The sequence below is a fragment of the Sturnira hondurensis genome, unplaced genomic scaffold (assembly GCF_014824575.4).
Source record: "Sturnira hondurensis isolate 20B ecotype Veracruz unplaced genomic scaffold, ASM1482457v3 Scaffold0017338, whole genome shotgun sequence".
NCBI lineage: Eukaryota > Metazoa > Chordata > Mammalia > Chiroptera > Phyllostomidae > Sturnira > Sturnira hondurensis.
Window position 1 is genome coordinate 1,275,406 of NW_028089969.1, and position 24,762 is coordinate 1,300,167.

The window sequence follows — 24,762 nt, forward strand, 5'->3', positions numbered from 1 at the left end:
CAGGAGAAGGTGCAGAATAGTGTAGGAAATGGAGTAGCCAGAGAATTTATATGTATGACCCATGGACATGAACTAAGGGGTGGGAATTGCCAGAGGAAATGGGGGATTCAAGGGGGAGGAGGACAAGGGGGAAAATTGGAACAACTGTAATAGAGTGATAAAGTATATTAAAATAAAAATGTAAAACATTTCATAAAGTGCATTTGAAATTTGAAAAATTAAAAAATGACCCTAGATCTTCTAGACTCCCTAGAGTAGTTTGGCATGGCCTGCAGTGGCCAAAAGTCTTGGTGACATCTTTTAAATGTATTAAGTCATTGACACATAGGAATAGGTAATGGAAAGAAAAATTCAGTGAAAGAGAAGCATAGTGGTAGGATAATTACTCAATAAGATAGAATAAAAAGTATGTTTATGAATTTGGTAGCCTGAGAAGAAGGAACAATGTCTACAGAGGATTTCTGAAAATAAATAATAAAGATTGAAAGTATTTTTAAAGCTTCTGTAGACTATTTTTCCCTCCCTTTTGAATGAAACTTTATACAGACAGAGTCTGGGAACCTGGATTATATAGTCTGGAGTCTAAAGAGCAACAACAACAACAATATCAAAGTGAACAAAGAAAATTGCAATACATTCATAGACACAGAGAACAGACTGATGGTTGCCAGAGTGAAGAGGGTTTGGAGGACTGCATGAAAGAGTAAACAGAGCCCTGGGTGGTGTGGCTCTGTTTAGCAGGAACATCATCCCATAAAGCAAAAGGTCGTGGGTTCAAATTCCACTCAAGACACATACCTGGGTTGTGGTTTTGGTCCCAGGTCAAGACTCATACCAGGCAACTGATGGGTGTTTCTTTCTCACATTAACATTTCTCTCCCTCTCTCCCTCTCCCTCCCCTCCCCCCTTCCCTTCCCCTTCTTTCCCCTCTCTAAAATCAACGAGCATGTGCTTGATTTTTTTAAAAAGGTGAAGAGATAAGTACAAATTGGTAGCTATAAAATAGGCACAGGGATATAAAGTCCAGCATAGCGAATATTATCAGTAATATTGTAATAAGTATGTATGATGTCAGGAGAATACTTGAAATATTGAGAATATTGGGAATAATTTGTAAAGTATATGATTATCTAACCAATACACTGTACACCTGAAACCAATTCAAAATGATATTTAATGTAAATAGTAATTGAAATGTAAAATTTTAAAAATAAAATAAAATAAAGCCAGAAAAAAAACCCCAGAGATGCCAAGGAGAATAAGTGCACAGCCATAGAGATACTGTCAACAAAATTAGAAATATGAGAAATATTTAGGTAGACTAGCTTGATAGTCTTACAACTTCAGGTTCTTTTGGACTCTCCAGGCATCACATTCACACTCCTCATTCTTGTTAGACTCACTAAAGACCTCACCTGAAGAAGTATCCCCAAATAATGCTTCTACTTCTCAAGATTTACCCCTGCCACCACTCATTACTTCTTGACTCACAATTAAGGTCTACTCTCAGCACAGCTTCAGTAGGGGAAACAGTTCATACTCCAGAAAGAAAGGGTATACAATCAAAAGAATGGTTAAGATCTGGATAATAAGGACAAATGGGAAGCAGAAAAAATGGGCAATTATAAATCTTAAGGTGTTAGATGGAGGAAGATGCAAATAATAGGATGGATAGAGGATAATTTATTGATGTAAGAACATACTTTGATTATTTAGGAGTCTCAGTGAGGGCACCTGAATCCACTTATAATCCACTCCTGGGATAGTTTCTTAAAGTGTGGACAGGATTATGACCTACAGTGAATTTCCTCTGTGGAGTACTAGAAAAACTCAGGGATGTTATGTTTTAGAATGGATCCACTATGTGCATGCAGAGAACTCACTACCTACCTGCCTACGTTCCTTGGGAGAACTCAGTGGCAACTCCCTTCAGGAAGCATAAGGATTGTGCTAGTGAGGGTGGTATGAATATCTTTGAGGAGCTTAGTAGGATACGCCATTTTTAGACCAGTGCTGACTAGTGAGAGATGTTGCCAATGGTCTGTGCAGTATCAGTGGGGATGATAGGATTCTGAAATAGCAGAGGGAAGGCTATTACACAAGGAGCATGAAATTACTGTAATGGGAAGCAAGGCCAGAATGATAGAGTAACTTAACCTACAAAGTTCTGAGATGATGGTGACAGATCATGGTGCTCTGTTCTAGGGAGTGAGTGGCATGATAGTTAAGTAGGGTGTAAATTGACTTGGATAGTTTTAAAAACAAAAAAAATTGAATGTTGGAAAGCTGAAGTTTGAAATTAACCATAGCAATGGAAAATCACAATTGCTCATTCAATTTAAAAAGCTAAATCAATTTACAGACCTAAAAACACATTGATTGAAGGGAAGTCTACCATTTCTCCTTGATGAAGGACTCCACAACATCACTAAAAGTATAAATTATAAATATTACCCAGTACTTACTTCCCCAAAGGAAGTGGCAGGCATATATCAGGATAATGGTGCTTAAGGAAATGGGTAGAGAATCTGGGTTGACACAGATACCACAGGACATGAAATATCATTATGTTTCTCCAGTTAGAGTTGGACTTATGAAGGGTAGATGATAAATGTAGTTCTAATATAAGTATACCCTGCAATTAGCTCAGTGGGTCCATGGACCTGCCCATTGGGTTTTTTTTTTTGCCAGTTCTTACATGTATAGTTTGCAGAATACTTAAAATGATTTCCTGACATGTAGAATAAGAGAAGAGGAATAAGTCACTGAAACTACCTTCAACCAAGCCAAAATAAAAATCAGAAGCACTCCTAGGAGGAATTGCAGAGATTAGTACCACCATAAGAGACTAAAAGGAGGGAGGGTGGGGTCCCATCAATTTACCTGACTGACCCTTACAAAAATCAGATGGATGATGGCAGATAAGGGTAGACTATTAGAAATTTAACTAAATAGTAGCCCCCAATAATTGATGTCATGCCCAATGTGGTATAGACTGAATAATCAGTTTTCAGAACTTGTTATATGGCTATTGAACCATTAATATTGATCTTCTTAATACCCATCAGTCAAGAGAATCAAAAGTATGTAGCCAGCTTTTAGTTGCAATGAACTAAATACACATTCATTGTCTTGCTCTAGGACTTTTACTTTTTGTCAAAACACAGTCCTCTGGGATATTAATCTTCTTGGCATCGTCAGAATATTATACTAGCTCACTATCTGAGCTGTTCTTTCCAAGTAAAATCTAACTACTTTTTAAAAATTCTTACCTGAGGACATGCTTATTGATTTTAGAGAGAAGGGGTGGTACGGAGAGAGAAAAAAGAGAAGCATTGATGAGAGAGAAAAATATCATTGTATACACCCTGACTGGAGACTCTCTCGAGCCTGGAACCTAGGCATGTGTCCTGATCAGGAATCAAAATGTGACCTTTCAGTGTATGGGACTATGCTCCAACCAGCTGAGCCACAGCAGCCAGGATAAAGGTAACTACCTTTGATCCTTCTTATTGATGGCCTTCTCATGTGTTCAAATGGTCTTACTTTGGAATGTGAGAATCATTTCCATATATTTTCTTAGGGTCCCAGTTGAAATTAAGATTTTGGTTTCACTTTTTAAATTAGTAATATTTACTTTAAAAATTTACATAAAATATGACAATGTTAATATTTATTCATTCTAGATATTTTTCTTTTAGTCATTTTTTTCTTTTTTGGTATTAGTTATTTTTAACTATGGTAAAATACACAAAGTTTATCATTTTAATGTGAATAATTCATTGGCATAAAATACATTAAAAATGTTTTGCAAGCACCGTTATTTTCAGACTTTTTTTATCACCCTTAAGGAAATCTTCATATCTTAATTCATTTAAAGAAATAAATCATAACAGTAAATAAATAGTTTTTAAAGACTAAAACAGGAACAGATTATTTCTTTAAGATGTTTACAGTGTGGCAAACACAATTTTGCAATGCTCAGTAAAGTTCAGTGGGCAATGACAGCACAGTGTGGTACCTATGACACCTTTGTTGTCTGAAATCTGAGCCCCTGAATGAGTTCCCTCTTCCCATCACCTGGCTACTCCACTCATCCTTCAGGTCTTGGTTTAGACATTGTTTCTTCTGAGAATTCTTTCCTATACCTTAAAAATTAGTTACATTTCCCTCCATAGTTGTGAATGATACAAATGTTACCTTGTAGCACCTATCACTTTATTATAATTTTCTGCTTGTTCATCTCCTCTCCTAGATTGTCAAGTCTTTGAGTTCATCTTTACAACTCCCACCCAGCACAGTTCCCAGCCCCAAGTACATCCTTCATACATTTTTGCTGAATGACATAGATTCTTGGTCCAGGCAGGGTGCTGCAGTGGGAGTCTATGCTGGCAGAGGGCAGAATGAGTATATTGAATGCCTGGAGATGCCAGTGGGAAATATTCAAGACAACCACTTGCTGGAAATCACAATACTTTATGCTGACAATCATGGCAAAAAAGTAAATTCACTAAATTTTAATTGAAAAAATACTGTAGCTGATCTTCAGGCTTCAATATCATCTTAATAGTTACATTTAAACGTCTCATTACAATTTATTCCCTCTGTGCTCTATTGTTAGAAATTCAGATTGTTTCCAACTTTTCAGTATTACAAATCATAGTAAAAGAACATTTTGATGCATGTTGCCAAAATTGCTTCTAGAGAAGCTGTATTAATTCACTTCCCATTAGCACTGTACTCTGTGTGACTGAGTCACTTTTGCCTGAAAATAGAAATTTGCCATGAAAAACCAGAACTGCCCCTAGGATGTGCACTGTCCTAGACAAATGTACACAACTTCTTTTGACACAATTATATACACAATTTGTTTTAAGTAAGTATTACAAAATTCATAGGCCCATGTGATTATATGAATTCATTGGTAAAAATTTAGCATAATGGATAGAGAAGAGAAACTTCCATGTTTATTTACTGCTCAACAGTGCTTGTAAAGATTCTTTGTGGAGTCCAGGCACCAACTCTTTCTGTTCTTTCTTTTTTTTTTTTTTTTTTAGCTTTAAATGTGTCCTTCTTTATTTTTTTTAAATATATTTTATTGATTATACCATTACAGTTGTTCTATTCCCCCCCTTCAATCCCCTCCACCCACACCCTCCCCCACCATTCTCCCCCCCTTAGTTTATAACCACTTGTCTCAAGTTCTTTGGATTCTATATTTCCCCCACTATTCTCGCCCTCCCCCCTATCTATTTTCTGCCTACCATCTATGCTATTTTCTGTGCCTTCTCCCCCTCCCACCCCCCTGTTTCTAACCCTCCATGTGTTCTTCATTTCTATGGTTCCACTCCTGATCTAGCTGTCTTCTTGGTTTGCTTTTGTTTTAGGTGTGGTTGTTAATAACTGTGTGTTTGCTGTCCTTTCACTGTTCATATTTTTCATCTTCTTTTTCTTATATAAGTCCCTTTAGCATTTCATATAATAAGGGCTTGGTGATGATGAACTCCTTGAACTTGACCTTATCTGAGAAGCACTTTATCTGTCCTTCCATTCTAAATGAAAGTTTTGCTGGATAAAGCAATCTTGGCTGTAGGTCTTTGGATTTCATGACTTGGAATACTTCTTTCCAGCCCCTTCTTGCCTGTAAGGTCTCTTTTGAGAAATCCGCTGACAGTCTGATGGGTACTCCTTTGTAGGTGACTGTCCCCTTATCCCTTGCTGCTTCTAGGATTCTCTCCTTCATTTTGGTCTTGGCTAATGTAATTATGATGTGCCTTGGTGTGTTCCTTCTTGGGTCCAACTTCTTTGGCACTCTCTGAGCTTCCTGGATTTCCTGGAAGTCTATTTCCTTTGCCAGACTGGGGAAGTTCTCCTTTATTATTTGTTCAAATACGTTTTCCACTCGTGGCTGTTTCTTTCCCCCTTCTGGTACCCCTATAATTCGGATGTTGGAACGTTTAAAGATGTCCTGGAGGTTCCTAAGCCTCTCCTCATTTTTTTGAATTCTCATTTCTTCATTCCTTTCTGGTGGGATGTTTTGTTCTTCCTTCTGGTCCATTCCATTGATTTGAGTCCCCGTTTCCTTTCCATCACTATTGGTTTCCTGTGCATCTCCCTTCATTTCAATCAGTCCAGCCCTCACACGTTCCTCTAATTTGTAACTTTGTTCCTCTAATTTGTGACTATAATCAACCAGTTCTGTGAGCATCCTGATAAATAGTGTCCTGAATTGTGCTTCTGAGAGGCTGGCAATTTCTCGGTCGCTTAGAGTTATTGGCTCTGGGACTTTGAGTTCTTCTTGTGCCATCTTTCGGGTTGTTCGTGCCTGTTCCATAGCAGGATCAGAGCCCTAAAGTGTTCACTAGAACAGGGCAACTCAGTCACTGGGTTGTGACATTGTAGGTGGGGGCGGGGTCAAAGAGGGACAATGGCTCTCACTGGTCTTGCAGGGCAACTAAGTCGCTGGGTTGTGACGCTGTATGTGGGGGCGGAGTCAAAGAGGGACTATGGCGTCCTATCTGCCGCCTGCCGCCACGGCCCTCACTGGTGCCGCAGTTGCTGCCGTCACCGGGCCCACGCGTTTCGTCCCACTGCACGCGAGTGTGCCACCGCCATCAGCCCTCGCCCCCTGGGGCTTGCGTGGTCTGTCTTACTGTGCGCGAATATGCACCCGCGGTCTGCCCCGCACCCCAACTGGTTCCCGTCTGCCTGCGCGCCTGGGTCGGGGGCCCTGTCCTGCCCGACCCAGTTCGCTGCTGGCTCCGCCCCTCTTACCGTCCCCGTTGAACGGTTAGATGTAGTCGGACTTCCGTATAATTCAATTTTCTGTCGTTTGGTTGTGTCTTTGTTTCTCCAAACCTTTGTTGTATTCAAACTTGGTTGTGGGAGAAGGCACAGTGTTTCCACCTATGCCTCCATCTTGGCGGAAGTGCTTCTCTTTCTGTTCTTTCTTATCAAGTCACCATTCTGGCTAATGTCACAACTCCCATTTTGAGAAGTAGCTCATGTGGTCATGACTCCCAATGCCATAGCTCTGGCACCTGTTTGTGCTGACACAATGAAGACCTTGCCTCTGTAGCACCTGGGACCATTTCTGTGACATTGCTGCCTCATCGCTCAGGAGTCCAGTCTGCCCATTGCCATGAACACTGGCTTTTGTGGACTCTCTCCAAGTTGTTTCTGTGCTTTGCTGATGTGGCCATCAGGACAACTCAGAGAGTGCAGGAAGATGCAAATGAAGGTTCATTTTTCTGGTTATGGTAAAGGCACTGTTTGGAATTTTAAGCATAAAGGTAGAAAAACCACCTTCAACCATCTTTCCCTGCCCTTTAGCTTACAATTATTGCACTCTTAGAATGTGATCTCTTTCAATGTTGACCCCACCCTGCATTCCATACCCTACAGCCAGGTTGGGTTGGCAGTGAAGGAGGGGAGGGTGGTACAGGCAAAGTGCCCATGGCTGAGAAATAAGCTTATCCTCAAGACTTTAGATCGACCAGGTAAAGCAAGACATCATCATATTTATTCATTGCAGGCAAGAGAGGACATCAATTGGGAGGTCCTGTTGCACTTGAATAGCAAAGGTCATGCAGGCCCTCAGAGAAAGATGACGGGGCATGGAGGCTTCAGAGGGGCTGAGTTCATCACTCTGGTTACCTGAGGTAGGGGACTAGGGTAAATGACACCTGTTGCCAGCACTGCTGCCCTCATGTGCTGTTGAAGCAGGCAGGATCCAGCACATATAGGCCATGTGAGTCCACACACGTGGACTATCAGGAACTCAGAGCCCTGAAATTGTCATGTGCTTGAGGTGACCGAGAGTCACCACAACTAGTACATTATTAGCACCACTGTTGTGACCCAGTCTCCTGAGATTCTGTGAAAGGAACACTGTACAAGTAAGAGGTTATGATTTCCTCCTGGCCCTTCTAGATCAGCCTTTATCATGAGACCCTGGAACTACCCATGGTCAGAGTCCTCGCTCCCACCCTTTTCCCTCCCTTCTACCCCTGGCTAGCTCGTAGAAGGGGGAGTAGAATAGCAGAGTGCCCTGAAGTAGAGAAATGTATTCTGAGATTGTGAGGAACCTGGCTGTGAGATAGATTGTAAGGGTACAAAATAGATGGTCTGGCCTCATGGGGAGAGAGAAAATGTTAACAAAGGTAGTACACAGTGGGCTTCTGGCTACAGATCCAGATCTAAAGGCAAAACTGAGACTACCAACCACAACAATAACTGAATGATGGCTTTTGCAGTGTATTCACTGAGAGTAAGGATTATTTTTATTGCCACTGTTGGAGGTGAGTCTAACATCAGTATTGAGCGAATGTGGAAAGTTTTATGCCTTGCAGCCAGGGGCTCCTCACTGCTCTGTTTAGCCAGATTGGTGGAAAATGTAGAGGTATAGCATATAAAACAAAGAAGGGGAAGTATGGAAACATAATTCTCATCAACTAAAGGTAACTTCTAATGCTTATTTTTAAATAATACTTTCATATTAATTTGCTTTGCACTCTATTGGATCTTTCACTCTCCCTTACTAAGCTCTGAAATGAGCTTTTGTTAAAGTGGTGTTGCACAGAAGGCTAATATTTTCATAGAGCTTGCCAAAATAGATAGGAATGACTTTTAAAAAACCACAGTTCCAAGAAGTATGTAATGACTTTTTTAAAACAAAGAATCCAAAACCTGGAGTTGTGAAAAATACAGTATTAATGCTCCCTAGTGGTTTTGGGGATCCTTTAAAGCAAAAGTAATGGTTTAATTAACAAAAATATGTGATTTAAAAGACTTTGGACTTGTTGGAATTTTTTTTTTACTAATTTTTATCTTTTACAGGCTGCTAATAAAATTTCTGTATATTTTGAGAGTGAGTGATAATTGTTCATTCATTACACAGATTTAATTTATTTTTTAATCATGTTTTCTTGATTATGCCATTACAGTTGTCCCCATTTTTCCCTTTTTGCCCCACTCCACCCACACCTCCAACTCCCTCAGGCAATCCACATACCATTCTTCGTGTCCATGGGTCATGTGTGTAAGTTCCTTGGCTACTCCATTTCCTATACTGTACTTTTTATCCCCATTGCTATTCAGTAACTGCCTACTTATACTTCTTAACTTCCTCACCTCTTCACCCACTCCCTCCACACCCTTCCATCTTTTAGATTCAATTGTTGATAGATAAGTATTTTTTTGCCATTTTACTGTTCACTGTTTTGATCTTCTTCTTTTTCTTAAATAAGTCCCTTTAACATTTCATATAACAATAGTTTGGTGAAGATGAGCTTCTTTAGCTTTTTCTTCTTAGGAAGCTCTTTATATGCCCTTCAGTTCTAAATAATAGCTTTGCTGGGTAGAGCAATCTTGGCTGTAGTTCCTCTGCTTTTCATGACTTTGAAAATGTCTTGCCACTCCCTTTTAGCCTGCGAAGTTACTTTGAGAAATCAGCTGACAGTCTAATGGGAACTCCCCTGAAGGAAACTAACTGCTTTCCTCTTGCTGCTTTTTAGATTCTCTCTTTATCTTTAACCTTTGGCATTTTAATTACGATGTGTCTTGGAGTGGGCCTCTGCATCCATCTTCTTAGGGACTCTGAATTCTGGACTTTAATGTCTATTTTCTTCAACTAATTAGGGAAGTTTTCTTTCATTATTTATTCAAATAGACTTCCAATTTCTCAGTCTTTCTCTTCTGCTTCTGGTACCCCTATGATGAAAATGTTGGAACACTTGAGTTGTCCTAGAGGCTATTTTATGATCCTCATTTTTTGGATTCTGTTTTATTCTTCTTCTGATTGGTTGTCTTTTAGTTCCTTATTTTCTAAATCATTGGTTTGATTCTTAGCTTCACTGACTCTACTATTGTTTCCCTGTAAATTGTTTTTTGTATCAATTAGTGTATCCTCATCTCTGACTGGATCTTTTTTTATGCACTTGAGGTCCTCACTAAGTTCTTTAAGAATCCTTGTAACCAGTGTTTTGAACTCTGCATCCAATAGATTGCTTATTTCTAATTTGTTTATTTCTTTGTCTGGAGATTTGATCTGTTCTTTCATTTGAGCCATGTTTCTTTGTCTTCTCATTTTGGCAGCCTCCCTGTATTTGTTTCTATGTATTAAATGGAGCTGCTTTGACTCCATGTCTTGGTAGTATGGCCTAATGCAGTAGCTGTCCTGTAGGGTCCAGTGGCACAGTTTTCCCTATTACCTAAACTGGGCACTTGATGTGCACTTGTTGTGTGGGCTGAGTACATCTTCCTTTTGTAGTTGAGCCTTGGTTGCTGTTGCTAGGTCAATGGGATGGATTTACCAAGGCTAGTCAGCTGCAAGAACTGGCCGTGATCACAGACCATCAATCTCTGCCCTTCGTGAAGGATCAGGCAAGCAGGAGCAGGCTGGTGATGCTCCTGTGTGGTCTGTAGCTGTCCACTGGGTGTTCATGCCTTGGCTTTCCCAGGAAGTATAGGCCAAGGTCAGCCAACACCTATGTTTTCACCCAGACCACCCTGCCTGAGCTGTAAAGCAATCTAAGTTGGCTGCTGCTTGTGCTGGGCTTGTAGATTCCCAGGCAAAGCCAAGTTGTGAATCTAGGCTGGCTGCTGCTAGTGTCATGCCCGGGGACACTTAGCAAGAGGTATGAGGACTGGGGGTTCTGTGGTGTTGGTGTTTGCTTTTTTGATAGGATTTAGGAAATAGTGAAGCATGAGCCAAGACCAATAGTTCTTATGGAAAAGCTGCTGTTAACAGCTGAAAGTTCAGTGCACAGAGCCTCAGGGGATCTCCAGGGCTGGGCAAAAGGTGTTAGCCAGGTTGATGGAGTCTCAGATATGGCACCTGCCTGCTAGCTCTGTGACTCTGTTGTGGGGCAGGTTTTAGAAAAGGGACAATGGCCTGTGCCTGCCTTTCTGTCTGAGAGAAGGCTGTCCATCAGCTCTTGCATTGATACCAGACACTTCAGTTCTTCCTTGTATGCCACTGGTGCCTTTCAAGCTGCTACCCCAGTTCTGGAGCTCAGAGAGAGTGAGTCTGGGTAAGTCCATGTGTGGGATTTTTTGAAACTCAAAAGTTTCTTCCACCAACTCAATCCTGGCTTGTTTTTGCAGCCAGATGTTATGGGGATGTATCTTCCTGGCACCGAAACTGTGCTGGTGGGCTTGGTATTGGGCTGGGACTCTTTGTTCCTGAGATATCTCTCCCAAATTTTTATCTACCACACATGGATATGGTACCAACCCAGTCCTCCTACCAGTCTGGATGGATTTGGTTTCTTACTCCCTTAGTTTTTAGACTTCCATTGAACTTGATTTCTGATAGTTCTGAGTGATGTTGTTCTATAATTTAGTTGTAAGTTGATATGGTTGCATGAGGAGGTGAGCAGTGTTTGCCTATCCTGCCATCTTCATTATACAGATTTTAAACTTGGTAAAAGTGTTCTTCAGTGTCTAGCATTAGCTTTTAAATGAGCACTTTATTTTTTTAACACTTTATATAAACAGTTCTTCCCTTCTGATTTTTCTCCCCTGCAAGAAACAAAAGAAGGAAGGGAGAGGAGGCAGGAAAGAAAGAAGGAGAGAGAGAAAAGGATGATAGGAAGGGAGAAAGATAGGGAGGAAGGAATGAGGGAGGAAGGAAGAAGGGTGGGAAAAAATAAAAGAAAGAAACAAGGATCCAGGACCTTCTGGATTCACAATTAAAGAAGAATCAATCTTTAAGGACATGTATTTTGTGTCTGTTTGAAGGACATTGCCAGCAGATAATCTCTTCAAACTGAATTCTCAGCAACGCCCCCTTGCAAGACCACTTGTATTTCTCTCTGGTCTACACCTGGTTTTTGGAGGACAGGGGTCGAGGAAAATTATTTTGGGAAGTTGACTTCTTTAATTCAGACAGTTTTTCCAGAACAAAGATTTTCGGAACATTTACTGGCAGCATAACATAGATGATATCACAGAAGTAATTCCCGCGCTGCAGAGCTGCTTAATTCACCAGTTAAACACTGCTGTGATGTCAACAGCCTCATGGCCAGGAGGACTGCCAAAGTCGTGTTGCACTTAAGAAAACTTTCCATGACCCCAGGAATGCCACTTTTCACTAATATTAATTTCTATTAAATGTTATCTTCTCTAATAAATATTTAATTTATTTTAGGTATGTAGACTTAAACATACTTTATTTGGTTGAAGAGATTTGGAAATTTTAACCAAAATTTAAAATTTCCTATGACTTAGACTTATCCTCCCACTATGTCAATGTCCGTGAAAATACCTGAGGTTGTGCTTTTTGCATGCTTGTTACAACTTTGTCCAAAGTTATATATTATGTACAGATACAGACAAATCCTGAATATTGGCATTTTGTAGGCATGCATATTCCCTACCCACAGGAAGACAGCTAAAAAAGAAGATAACAAATTTTACATTTCTAGTCCCAAGTTTCAACATTTGTAAAATATAAAATGGCATTTTTGTAGATGACTTTTACAATTTCTTATATCTCTATTATTCTAAGAACTCATTGCTTCACCAAATCAGACAATTCATGTTTGAGCAAAGGAGAGAATTAAGTGGCCAAGGAAGAACTTCACTACTATTAACATCCTTTTCACATTACATTGTAATACAATCCAGGCGTGGGTGAGTAATTTGGCTTAGAAGGTACTCTGCTACTATAAGATTAAAGAGTACCAGTTCAGTTTAAGTTAATCAGCTTCCAGAAAACATCATATGCGCATGTCTATCAATCATAAAACAGAGGGCACCCATGGCTAGAATTTCAGAGTTGAGTTAATACAGGTACTGTTTTCAGAGGCATGGGCAGCATTTGGGGCATGTTGAGGCACCAAGGACTAGTAACAGCAGAAAACTGTTTTGGAGCTCATTGAGAGTTGATACTATCTTTGGCCACAGCCTACAAGGCCAGGACTGATACTTGTCATGTAGTTAAGCTAAGCCAGCAAGAGCGTCTTTCACAAGTTATTGAACTTAGTGAAGAGATTAAATCTGGCATGTGATGAGAGAATCTACAGCTATAAGCTCCTATGGAGAAGCAGTTAGTAAGAACCATATGAAAGCAAAAATTAAGAGCACCATTAGGAATCTGGTCTTTAAAGAGAAGAAAATAGATACAGAGAACTTAGAAATTAAAGACCACTTGGCCCCAGATGTTCTCTCTGCTATCTTTGAATTCCCAATGTGGCTCAACTTAGTTCTTTTCAGTTCTTAGCCATCAGGAACTTAAAACCATTTGGTTGTACTGGCTAAGAGCAACCAAAATTTTTATGAGAAACCATTAAATATTTACCTAGTTTGTAATGGCTGCAACATATTTCATTTTATGAATTAAACCCATGGGTTATTGATAAGTCCTCTCACCACATTGTTTCCAATATTTTCCTAGCAATATTTTGCTATTATAGACCTCCTTGTAGTTAAATCTCTGAGTACAACCACTACTTTTTTTAGGGATGAATTTCAAGAAATGAAATCATGAAACCGTGTGAATATTTTGATGTGTATTGCTTATTGCCTTCAGTTTAACTAATTTGTATTTGAACAAACAGTGTACAGCGATGATTCAACCTACCGTCTAAATGCTGTCATTCTTATTATTTTTTGTCCATGACAATATGTTAGGTTGATAGATGACTTTGAAAACAAAGTACTTTATTGTTAATTTATCAATTGAACTTTTTCTCAAATATTAATGAGCACATATATTTATGTTCATATCTTGAGTTTATGACCTTTGCTTATTTTCCATTGCTATGCTCAAGTTTTTCTTACTGACTTATAAGACATTTTCAAATTAACCATTTTCTATTACTATGGATTAAATATTTTTCTGGTTTAATGTTTGGTATTTAAATTTTGTTGTGATTTTTTAACTCAGTGAAATTTTGCAATTTTCCCCTTATTTTAATTAAAAATAGGAAAATAATATCTGATCATTAAAAACAAGCCAAACAACAAAAAGTATATAAAGTAAAAATGTGAAACTGCCCCACTTGCTTACCACCACCCAACCAATCCCATCTCCCAGGGGTCAACCCTGCCCACAAACCAATGCTTATCTTCTAATTTTCCAGGCATATAAATTTCTAAAAATAAAACTGAGATAATAAATATTGTTCTACAGTTTTTGTCCTAAAATATATTATGATATCCTCAAGATCCATCCATGCTGTCACAAATGACAGTATTCCATCTTATGTTATGGCCGAGTAGTAGTCCATTGTATGTACTGTATGCACCACATGTTTTTTATCCAGTCATCTATCAAGGGACACTGGTTGTTTCTACGTCTTGGCCACCATGAATAATGCTTCAATAGAGGTAAATATGTCTATTCAACTAAGTGTTTTCAAATTTTTTGGATGATACCCAGAAGAGGATTTGCTGGGTCATGTGACAATATCTATTTGTAATTTTTTTGTGTGAACCCCTGTACTGTTTTTTTACAGTGGCTGTACCAGTTTACATTCCCACCAGTAGTGAGAATGAATGAGGGTTCTTTTTCTCCACAGATCTCCAACATGTATTACTGGTTTTGTTGATAATAGCCACAGAAAAGGTCAAGAACCATATGATTTCACTCATATGTAGGATATAAAACCAAAAGCAACAAATGAAAAAACAAGACAAACAAACCAACTCATAGACAGAGACAACAATAAGGTGATTACCAGACAGAAGGAGGGCAGGGGGAGTTTTAAAGGGCCTCAAATATATGATGAGAGAATAAGATTTGACTTTGGGTGGTAAACATGTAATGCAATATACAGATGATGTATCATAGAATTTTACACTTAAAATCCATGTAATCTTATTAACCAATATCACCCAAATAAATTTAACTGAAATGAGCAAAAATATAGTATATACAATTTCCCATACCAGCGATATATATTGACTTAATTTTTTAAAAATGTAAGACATATAGAAATGTCATGTGCAACTATAACCACTCAACCATTGATAAATATTCAGATAGTTTTTTTTAATTATATTTTAATATGTTGTTAGAGTTGTCCTGATTCCCCCCCTTTGCTCCCCTTCACTCAGCACCCCCTACTACCTCAGGCAATCCCCCCATCATTGACAATCCCCCCATCATTGACTCATCATGTCAATGGGTCATGTGTATAAGTTCTTTGGCTATCCATTTCCTATACTATACTATCCATCCCCATAGCTATTCTGTAACGGCCTATTTGTACTTCTTAATCCTCTCACCTCTTCACCCATTCCCCCACACACCCCTCCAATTGGGCTACCACCAAAATACTCTGTATCCATGATTCTGTCTCTGTTCTTCCTATTTGCCTAATTTGTTTTTCTACATTCAATTGTTAATAGATAAGTTGGGTTTTTTTGCCAATTTATTGTCCATAGGTTTGATCTTTTTCTCAAATAAGTCCTTTTAACATTTCATATACTAATGGCTTGGTGAAGATGAAGTCCTTTAGTTTTTTTCTTGTCTGGGAAACTCTTTATCTGCCCTCCCATTCTAAATGATAGCTTTGCTGGGTAGAGCAATCTTGGCTGTAGTTCCCTTGCTTTTCATCACTTTGAATATTTCTTGCCACTCCCTTCCAGCCTGAAAAGTTTCTTTTGAGAAATCAGCTGACAGTCTCATGGGAACTCCCTAAAGCATTTAGGGAACTAAATGCTTTTCTCTTGCTGCTTTCTAATTCTGTCTTTATTTTTCACCTTTGGAATTTTAATTATGATGTGTCTTGGAGTGGGCCTCTTTGCATCCATCTTGTTGGGAATTTTGTGTGCTTCCTGGACTTTTATGTCTATTTTCTTCACCAAATTAGGGAATTTTTCTTTCACTATTTATTCAAATAGATTTCCAGTTTCTTACTCTTTCTCCTTCTGGCACCCCTATAAAGTGAATGTTGGACCTCTTGAAGTTGTCCCAGAAGCTGCTTATACTATCCTTGTTTTTTTTGATTTTTCTTCTTATTGTTCTGACTGGTAATTTTTTTCTTGCTTATGTTCCAAACCATTGATTTGATTCTCAGCTTCATCCACTCTCCTGTTGTTTCCCTGTTAATTGTTCTTTATTTCAATTAGCAAATCCTGTTTCTGACTGGATCTTTTTTACACTGCTGAGATTCCTCAAGTTCCTTGAGTATCTTTATAACCAGTGTTTTGAACTCTGCATCTGATAGATTGCTTATCTCTATTTCATTTAGCTCTTTTTCTAGAGTTTTGATCTGTTCTTTCATTTGGGCCATGTTTCTTTGTCTCCTTATTTTGGCAGCCTCCCTGTGTTTGTTTCTACATATTAGAGCTGCTTTGACTCCATGTTTTGATAGTGTGGCCTAATCTAGTAAGTGTCTTGTAGGGTCCAGTGGCTTAGTCTCCCCTATCACCCAAATTGGGTACTCTAGGTGTGCTTTTCATGTGGGCTGAGTACACACTCCCCTTGTAGCTGAGCCTTGGTTGCTGTTGTCAGGTCAATTGGAGGGATTATTCCAGGCCAGTCAGCTGCAAGGATTGGCTGTGACCACTGACCACCAACCTCCCCACTTTGTGGAGGAGCAGCTGTGCAGGGGCATAGTGGTGGTGTTCCTACATGATCTGGGTGCATAGACTCTGGGGTTTCCTGGATGGTGTAGACCAAGGTCAGCCCACATCTGTGTTTTTCCCAGGGACACCTTGCCTGAGCTATAAAGCAATCTGAGATGGCTGCTACTTGTGCTGAGGTTGGAGATTCCCAGGTGAAGCTAAGATGTGAAACTAGGCTGGATGTTGTTAGTGCTTGGCCTGGGGCTCACTGAAACTGGCTGTTGCTTGTTTGAGAGGATTTAATAAGTTCTGAAGCACGAGCCAATACCAGCCATTCATATGGAAAAGCAGCTTGGGTGGGCCCAAAATTTGGATGGGTCGATGTCTCTGGGGATCTCTAAGGTAGGTGAAATAGGGTTAGCCTGGTTGATAGAGTCTCAGATATGGCACAAACTTATAGGCTCTGTTGGGGGAGGGTCCTGAAAAGGGACAATGGTCTCTGCTTACCTACATGCCAGACACCTCAGTTCCTCTCTTTATGCCACTGATGCCTTTTGAGCTGCTATCCTGGTGCTTGAGCTCAGAGGGAGTGAGTCTGAGGAGGTGAGTCCATGTGTGGGTTCTTTAAGAGAAAGTGCTTGGGACTTCAGAAATTTCTTCCATCAACTCAATCCCTGCTGATTTTTACAGCCAGAAGTTGTGGGGACTTATCTTCCTCACACTGGAACCTTGTGCTGGCGGGCCTGGTGAGGGGCTGGGACTTGTCGCTCCCTGAGATATCCCTCTTGAATTTTTATCCACAACATGTGTGTGAGGGACCAGCTTGTTTTGCGGTTATGCTCCTCTTACCAATAGGTGTGGTTGTGGTTTCTTTAATTCTATAGTTGCCAGACATCATGCAACTTGATTTCTGATGGTTCTGAGTGATGGTTGTTCTCTATTTTAGTTGTAATTTAGATGCTGTTGTGTGAAGAGGTGATGTGGCCCACAGTGATGTGGCCCACAGTGTCCACGTCATTATGGATGAAATGAGACATTCACACCGAGCACCAAGTCCAGTGGAGGAAAAGGGACAGCATGGCTTTTTCTTTCAAGGGAAGAGAAAGCCATGGCCCTTGCCGTGACTGGCCTTTATTGGGTTTTTCCGCACATTACATGATGGTCCTCATTTATTGTGCACAGGTTCACTTTAAGTGGTTACCTTTACAGAAAACAAAGGAGCCAATGCCACTAATCACATCACAGAAGAGGGATATTTGCAAATGAAAAGGCAACAGTGGTTGAACTGGTTACACTCGTCCTTGGAAGGTTTAGTATGGATTTTAGGAAAGTTATTTTGCAGTAAATGTTTGCCACAAATCAAGGTGAGGGAGTTTTTAGCAAAAAGCAAGACTCAAAGTGGCCTAGGCACATTGCAGGCCTGATTCCCTGCGGGAGAACCCATCTGTGGGCATGGGTCCTGTGCATCTATGAGTGTGAGCTGGGCCCATGCCACACAGAACAGTCTCCTGCAAAGAGGCGAGCTGTGTTTACCTGTGCAGACATCTTGACCAGTAATCTTTAGGGGTTTTTTGGTTTTTGTTTTAATATATTTTATTGATTATGCCATTACAGTTGTTGTATTTACCCACCTCATTCCCCTCCACCCTGCACAACCCTCCCCCACCATTTCCCCTCCCTTTAGTTTATGACCACGTGTCTCAAGTTCTTTAGATTCTATATTTCCCCTACTATTCTTGCCCTCCCCCTTATCTATTTTCTACCTACCATCTGTGCTACTTATTTTCTGTACCTTCTCCCCCATTCTCCTCCTCCCACTCCCCTGTTGCTAACCCTCCATGTGTTCTTCATTTCTATGGTTCCATTCCTGATCTAGCTGTCCTCTTAGTTTGCTTTTGTTTTAGGTGTGGTTGTTAATAACTGTGAGTTTTCTGTCTTTTCACTGTTCATATTTTTTATCTTCCTTATTATATGAAATGTTAAAGGGACTTATCTAGGAAAAAAACTGTAATGGTATAATCAATAAAATATATTTAAAAAATAAGGGCTTGGTGATGATGAACTCCTTGAATTTGATCTTATCTGAGAAGCACTTTATCTGTCCTTTCATTCTAAATGAAAGCTTTGCTGGACAGAGCAATCTTGGATATAGGTCTTTGGATTTCATGACTTGAAATACTTCTTTTCAGCTCCTTCTTGCCTGTAAGGTCTCTTTTGAGAAATCCAATGACAGTCTGATGGGAACTCCTTTGTAGGTGACTATCCCTTTATCTCTTGCTGCTTCTAGGATTCTCTCCTTCATTTTAATCTTGGCTAATGTAATTATGATGTGCCTTGGTGTGTTCCTTCTTGGGTCCAACTTCTTTGAGACTCTCTGAGCTTCCTGGACTTCCAGGAAGTCTATTTCCTTTGCCAGACTGGGGAAGTTCTCCTTTATTATTTGTTCAAATAAATTTTCCACTTGTGGCTGTTTCTTTTTCCCTTCTGGTACCCCTATAATTCGGATGTTGGAACATTTAAAGATGTCCTGGAGGTTCCTAATCCTCTCCTCATTTTCTTGAATTCTTGTTTCTTCATTCTTTCTATTTGGTCATTTTTTCTTCCTTCTGGTCCACTCCCTTGATTTGAGTCTCAGTTTCCTTTCCATCACTATTGGTTTCCTGTGCATTTCCCTTCATTTCAATCAGTTTAGCCTTCATTTGTTCCTCTAATTTGTGACTAAAACCAACCAGTTCTGTGAGAATCCTGATCAACAGCATTTTGAACTGTGCATCTGATAGGTTGGCTATTTCTTCGTTGCTTAGAGTTATCAGCTCTGGGGCTTTGAGTTCTTGAGCCATATTTTGGTCTGTTCATGCCTGTTACGTATGAGGAGTGGAGCCCAAGGTGTTCACCAGGGCAGGGCAACTCAGTTGCTGGGTTGTGACGCTGTATGTGGGGGTGGGGTCAAAGAGGGGCAATGGCGGTCCCCTCTGCTGCTTCCCGCAAGCCGCTGGGGCCTGTGTGGTCTGTCTCACTGCTCACTCCTTTGCTGGTTTATCTGCACTCGAATGTGTGACTGTGGTCAGCCTGCCGCCTTGTGCCCTCACTGGGTCTGCATGTTGCCACGCCTGGGATCTGTGCCATGGCTGCCTTCATGCCTGGGTTGGGGGATCTTTCCTGCCTGACCCTGCTCTGCTGCTGGCTCCACCGCTCTTACCGGTCTGGGTGAACTGTTTGTTGTTGTTGCACTTCCGTATAGTTCAATTTTCTGTGTTTTGGTTACGTTTTCGTTTACTAAAACAGTGTTGTCTTCAAACTTGGTTGAGGGAGAAGGCACAGTGTTTCCACCTATGCCTCCATCTAGGCAGAAGTTGTAATCTTTAGTTTTTAATGTACAAATAATATAGAAAGAGTGATACTGGATGGTGTGGCTCAGTGGACAGAGTGCTGGCCTGTGATCCAAAGGGTTGCTGGTTTGATTCCCAGTCAGGGCCCATACCTGGGTTGCAGACCAGGTCCCCAGTTGGGGGCACAGGAGAGACAACCACACATTGATAATTCTCTCCCTCCCTTTCTCTCTCCCTTCCCCTCTATCTAAAAAGAAATAAAATAAAAGCTTTAAAACAAAAAAAAAGAAAGAATGGTAATTGTTCAAGTGCCTTTGTATTATTGTGCATGTAGATTCCCAGAATTTCTGGATCAATGGGTACATTTATTTCATTTTATTTTTAAAATATTTTATTTATTTACTTTTAGAGACAGAGGAATGTAGGGATACAGAGAAAGAGAGAAACATCAATGTGTGAAAGATACACAGATTGGTTTCCTTTTTCTCATGCCTAGCTGGAGGACATGTGCCCAGACTAGGAATTGAAGTGGAAATTCTGTTTGCAGGCCAGCACTCAATTCACTGAGCCAAATCAGTGGAGCTCAAAGGGTATATTTAGAAGTTTGATAGTTTTCCTTTAAAATTTTCCTTTTAAAATACTATACCAAATTAGGCTTTATCAACAGAGACTAGAAGAACCCATTTCCCTCAATATATATTATCAACCATTTTACTTGTTATTGAACTGGTGAAGGAAAATAGTATCTAGATATTTTACTTTAAATATATGGGTTATTAGTGAGATAAGCATATTCACACAATTTTGTTGTCATTGTATTTCATTGGTCACAATTTTTTACTTTGTCATTTGTCTCTATTATTGATTTGTAACAATTATTTACATATTAGAAAACCATATATTGTAAATATGCTTTTCAAATTGATGTTTATTTGTAGATGTTTTAGATGTTGGCTTAGGCTGCACAGAGGTTATTAAATTTTATGTATAGAGTCCAATATACTCTTGTTTTCCTTTACGCCTTTGATGTTATGACTACAAAGGCTTTCCTCAGTAATTATCAGTGTTTATAAAAATTTAAAAATGCCATATCCTTTGTAACCAAATATTTTGTGTTCCTATCTAGTACTCATTTTCCTTTTCTTTCATGTAACAGAATTTTTTTAATATATCTTATTGACTATGCTATTACAGTTGTCCCAATTTTTCTCCCCTTTATTCCCCTCTGTCCCTGAACTGCCCCTGACCAGCATCCCCTCCCACTTAGTTTATGTCCATTCATACTGCATATAAGTTCTTTAGCTTCTCCATTTCCCATATTATTCTTAACCTCCACGTATTTTGTTCCTACCATTTATGCTTCTTATTCCCTGTACCTTTTCCACCATTCTCCCTGTTCCCCCTCCCTGCTGATAACCCTTCATGTAATCTCCATTTCTGTGATTTTGTTCCTGTTCAAGTTGTTTCCTTAGTTTATTTTTATTTTTGTTTTTTAGGTTCATTCGTTGATAGTTGTGAGTTTGTCATTTTACTGTTCACAGTTTTGATCTTTTTTTCTTCAATAAGTCCCTTTAACATTTAAGTTAATAAGAGTTTGGTAATGATGCGCTCCTTTAACTTGACCTTATCTGGGAAGCACTTTCTCTGCCCTTTCATTCTAAATGAAAGCTTTGCTGGATAGAGCAATCTTGGATGTAGGTTCTCTTCTTCCATGACTTGGAATATTTCTTTCTAGCCCCTTCTCACCTGTAAGATTTCTTCTGAGAAATCAGCTGATAGTCTTATGGGAACTCCTTTGTAGATAACTGTCTTCTTTTCTCCTGGTGCTTTTGAGATTCTCTCCTTATCTTTAATCTTTGACAATTTAATTACATTTGTCTCGGTGTGCTTCCTTGGGTCCAACTTCTTTGGGACTCTCTGACCTTCCTGGACTTCCTAAAGTCTATTTCCTTTGCCATATTAGGGAAGTCCTCCTTCATTATTTTTTCAAACAAGTGTTCAATTTCTTGCTCTTCCTCTTCTCTGACTCCCCTATGATTTGAGTGTTGAAATGTTTAATGTTGTCCCAGAGGTTCCTAAGCCTCTCCTCATTATTTGAATTGTTGTTTCTTCATTCTGTTCTGGTTGAATGTTTATTTCTTTCTCCTGCTCCAGATTGTTGATTTGAGTCCTTGTTTCTTTCCCTTCATTGTTGGTTCCATGTATATTTTTTGCCGAGGTCCAGTTTCGGCAGGGTTCAGAGTCCCCAAAGAATGGACGGCACAGGAGATAAATGAAGAGTCTAACCCGGTTGGATGCTGGAGAACAACCAGCCTCTATGGAACTGACCAAACTCACAGAGTTTGATTTAAGCTTTATTTTTTTAGAGATTGATACATAACATTAAAGGAGCAGGTGCATGGCATGAAGTTATGTTAAACAAAGATTATTTTGACCAGGATTGTCATTAATCAGACAATTAGAGCTAGCTGTATGAATAGAGCTTTTGACGTCCTGCTTTTCTTATCTAATTCTACTTGATATATATTTTTGTCCAAGGTAGAGGAAATGCTGTTACTCCATCAACTTTTATATATTCAGGGCTACTTTATTAGGGGAGACTTTGTTCTCTGGCCAAGAAATTATTTTGTATAACTTCATTGGAATTATGTGGACCATTGACCCTGAAATGCAGGTATCTAAAAATCCCACCACCTATTAATTGCAAAGACAAACATGCAAGGAGAGATAGACAGGAAGTCCAGCCACAGTTGCCTCTGCTGTGCAGATACATCTCATCCATCCTGACTGTGTCAAAGGACAGCTGCTAGTCAGCTCCTGACAATTTTTCTTCATTTCACTTTGTACAACCTTTTCTTATTCCTTTATTTTGTGACTGTACTCAACCATTTCTTTTGAGTATGGTCAAAAGAAAGAGATACTTCTTTTTACTTCTTTTGAGTGAGCTAAGGTTAAAGAGAAAATCTTACCAGTAGCCAGAAAAATGACTAATTACTCAAACAATAATAAAAATCATATAACTGACTTTTCTTTAGAAATAATGTAAGCCAAAAGCAATGAAATTACATTTTTCAAGTATAAGGAAAAGTGACATTTTAAAAAATGAGATTTATAAAGTACATAAAAATGACATTTTAAAGTAAAGATTGTCAACTTAGAATTATAAATCCACTGAGATTTTCTTCAAAAAATAAAGGTAATTTCTGACCAAGATGGAGGCGTAGGTAGACACACTGTGCCTCATCACACAAGCAAAATTAAGGACAACAAAAATTTAGAAACAACAACAAAGAAAACAACCAGCACTGACAGAAAATTGAACTGTACAAAAGTCCAACAACCATTTATGCAGACTGGTAAGAGGGACGGAGTCGACAGCCTGTGGAGAGGGGTCGGGGAAGGTAAAAGCGGTGGTGGAAAGACCAGGTGTACAGGCAGTGGCTGGCAGATCCAGGGCACAGGGAGGCAATGAGCAGACACAGTGAAGCACAAAAGGTGGCCCATGTGAAAACTGGCAGGAAGACAGACTGCACAACCCAGGGCCCCAGCTCCCAGAAATAAAACCTAAAAGCTCCATTTGAAAACACTTGTGGGGGTTGAGGTGCCAGGAGAGACTACCAGCCTCACAAGAGAGTTTGTTGGAGAGACCTACCCACCTGGGAACCAGCACCAGAGGGCCCAATTTGCTTGTGGGAAGTGGCAGAAGGGACTGAAATTCAAGAGAGAGCAGAGCAAGCGCTATTGTGTCCTCTCTGACTCTGCCCCCAGCATACAGCATCACAACCCAGTGACTGGGTTTCCGGGCCCTGGTGAACACCTAAGACTTCACCCCTCACTACATAACAGGGGCGAACAGAACCCCCCGTCCCCATAGAAGTGGTTCAAACAGAAGAACAGATCAAAGCCCCAGAACCAATACTTTTAAGTGACCCATTAGAGGCACAGTTAAAAGCACTGGCGATCAGGATGCTCACAGAATTGGTTAAATTTGGTCACAAATTAGATGAAAAAGTGAAGGCTACACTAAGTGAAATGAAGGAAAATGCACAGGGAAACAATAGTGATGGGAAGAAAACTGGGACTCAAATTAATGGAGTGGACCAGAAGGAAGAAACAACCAACCAGAAAAGAATGAAGAAACATGAATTCAAAAGAATGAGGAGAGGCTTAGGAACATCCAGGACATCTTTAAACGTTCCAACATCCGAATTATAGGGGTACCAGAAAGGGAAGAGGAAGAGCAACAAGTAGACAACTTATTTGAACAAATAATAAAGAAGAACTTCCCTAGTCTGGCAAAGGAAATAGACTTCCAGGAAGTCCAGGAAGCTCAGAGAGTCCCAAAGAAGTTGGACCCAAGAAGGAACACACCAAGGCACGTCATAATTACATTAGCCAAGATTAAAATGAAGTAGAGAATTCTAGAAGCAGCAAGGAGGAATTCCCATCAGACTGATAAGGAGTCAGTCACCTACAAAGGAGTTCCCATCAGACTGTCATTGGATTTCTCAAAAGAGACCTTACAGGCAAGAAGGGGCTGAAAAGAAGTATTCCAAGTCATGAAAGGCAAGGAACTACATCCAAGATTGCTCTATCCAGCAAAGCTTTCATTTACAATGGGAGGGCAGATAAAGTGCTTTCCAGAGAAGGTCAAGTTAAAGGAGTTCATCATTACCAAGCCCCTATTATATGAAATGTTAAAGGGACGTATCTAAGAAAAAGAAGATAAAAAATATGAACAGTAAAAAAGACATCAAACTCACAGTTATTAACAACCACACGTAAAAGAAAAAAACAAAGCAGAAAAGTCGAACAGAAACAGAATCACAGAGATGGAAAGTACATGGAGGGTTATCAACAGGAAAGTGGGTGGGGGAAGATACAGAGAATAAGTAGCTTAGACGGTCGGTAGAAA

The 24,762-nt window shown here is 39.7% G+C and overlaps 1 pseudogene; it reads left to right on the plus strand.

The window, feature by feature from the left end:
* The window catches only part of LOC119001980 (exosome complex component RRP43-like), a 33,255-nt pseudogene extending 24,378 nt beyond the window's left edge, over positions 1-8,877 (plus strand).
* The last annotated feature ends 15,885 nt before the right edge of the window (positions 8,878-24,762 follow it).